Source organism: Myotis davidii, unplaced genomic scaffold (genome assembly GCF_000327345.1).
Source record: "Myotis davidii unplaced genomic scaffold, ASM32734v1 scaffold10, whole genome shotgun sequence".
Taxonomy (NCBI): domain Eukaryota; kingdom Metazoa; phylum Chordata; class Mammalia; order Chiroptera; family Vespertilionidae; genus Myotis; species Myotis davidii.
Window position 1 is genome coordinate 693,311 of NW_006283544.1, and position 2,423 is coordinate 695,733.

Sequence of the window (2,423 nt, forward strand, 5' to 3'; positions counted from 1 at the left end):
CATATAGGCTCCCTAAAAATGACATCAAAATTTTATGAGTGGTTACTATGTACTGAGAGGTGTGCAAGAACTTTACATGATATCTTGTTCAAGCTCACAGCAACCCTCTGAGATCACTACCTACTCTTCGTATCACCTTTTACAAATGAGGACACTAGACACACATAAGTTATACAGCTTGACCACAGCCACACAACTAGTAAAGGACGGAAGATATTGAACCCAGGTTGACTGACTGCTGAGTCGACAATATTAACCTCTGAGCAATAATGGAGTCATCCCTCCTTAAAACTAAGCCTATCCATGCCCAGCCAGCATAGCTCAGTGGTTGAGCATCAGGCCATGAACCAGGAAGTCACCAGTTCAATTCCCAGGTTGTGGGCTCGATCCCCAGTGTAGGACGTGCAGGAGGTAGCCAATTGATGATTCTCTCTCATCGTTGATGTTTCTATCACTCTCTTCCTCTTTGAAATCAATTTTAAAAAAATTTTCAAAGGAAGCCTATACATCAAGATGTTTATATGAGAGCTAAAAATTGTTAAGAATCTTCTGTGCACAGGTCCCACGTTTTATATTTTTTGCATGGTATCTCATTTAGTAGAGCTACACAATGAAGCAGCAGTGGGCAGGAATTAGGAGCACAAGACTGATCACCTAAAGTCCTAGGTTCAAATCCCAGCTCTGCCACTTACTAGCTATGTCCTTGAGCAACTTGTTTCACCTCTCTGTGCCACAGTTTCCTCATCTGTTAAAGGGGAAAGTACATACCTTATGGAATCTGTATTATTAACGAATGAATATATCAACAAAACTTAGACCATGGCTGGCAAATAATAATAAGCACTATATTTCTTAACTGTTTTTTTTATTTATTTAAGTAAAACATACTTTAAATAAACAACTAAAAGCACTTTTTTAAAAAACCGTGAAGGTAAATGAAAAAAATTAGAGCAGTGGTTCTCAACCTGTGGGCCGCAACCCCTTAGGCGGTCGAACGACCCTTTCACAGGGGTCACCTAAGACCATCCTGCATATCAGAGATTTACATTACGATTCATAACAGTAGCAACATTACAGTTATGAAGTAGCAACGAAAATAACTTTATGGTTGGGTCACAACATGAGGAACTGTATTTAAAGGGCCAGAAGGTTGAGAACCACTGAATTAGAGGAAAGCAAAAATTAACTGCTCTGCCCTACAACCCACCATGGTATGCTATGTAGCCAGTATTCTCACCTCTCAACATGACCTACATGGTGTGTCTATGAACCTCAGTATGCTCCTGGGGTTATCATGCATTTGGAGAAATGTACCCTCCACCATCATCCTTCTGAGAATTTCCAGCCGTGTTGCCTCAAACGGTCTCAGAAACCAGGACTACAGCTTGGTCTTCTGGGAGAACCCAGGACTCACCTATCCATTCTATGCTATCTGAAAACAGGGCTTCGGTTAGGTTCATAGCCTCATATAAACATGTGGGAAGGAAAAGTAAGAAGAATTGAGCTTACAAAGTTTTAAGTGAAATATATTACAATTGCCGCCGATTAAAATGAGCATATACCAGCAAAAGAAGCTGTTCTCAATCTTAAAATATTGTATTTTCCTATATATCCTAAGATAAAACCTTTTTGAAAAGGTCATCATTAGGATTGTCTTTTTGAGTGATTTGTTCTTTTTTTTTTTTTTTTGGAAGATTCTGATGATTGCTATATGATTGCACATTTAAAGGGTAAAATACCAACTAGTGTGCATAAAATTCTCACTACTTTAAGTACTTCATTAATCATTAGTTATAGTAACAACCTTAGCTCATCACTGCTCTGGCTATAGAACTCCAGATGACCTACAGCAAAGTTGAGAGGTCTTACAAGTCAAAGTCATTAGTCTGGCCACTGTTAGCACCATTCCCAGCTCAAAGTTCCAAGGCTGCTATTTGATCCTTGCTGCCTCTTCCCACTCTTCTGTGCAATAGCTCAAACTTCTCTGGCCCTAAACTAAGCCTGTCAGTGCACTATGCATAATAACCTGACAATGAAGTTAAAACTGCACTCCAAGTTATCATTGATCGATTCAGAAATATTGTTAACTGACTGAAATGTGCACTGTTTGCTAATTGCTATATAGGCCAGCTTCACTCTGCCTTGATCTCATGTGTTGTTGTGGGGGCCTCTGTAATGTCTAACATTTATTGTTATAAATTCTGGGATGATTTAAGAGCATTTAATGATAAGTGAGAAGGACCTCTATAAGGAATTTCTTAGTATATTATTAATGGAACAGGAATAAATATTTATTTTGTTAGAGTGTATTATATTTCATAACAAAATATATATTTTATAACAATGTAATGTAGCTTATGACAAAATTTAAGCTAATTTAATATAGTTTACAACTATATATATATATACACACACACACACAC

General features: G+C 37.8%; 1 long non-coding RNA gene across 1 annotated transcript in view; it reads left to right on the top strand.

The window, feature by feature from the left end:
- Nucleotides 1-1,996: 1,996 nt before the first annotated feature.
- LOC107183258 overlaps nucleotides 1,997-2,423 on the top strand; it is a 9,869-nt gene continuing 9,442 nt past the window's right edge. The window contains exon 1 of the long non-coding RNA XR_001514050.1: nucleotides 1,997-2,007. This is a non-coding gene — a long non-coding RNA (uncharacterized LOC107183258). The remainder of the gene's footprint in view (nucleotides 2,008-2,423) is intronic.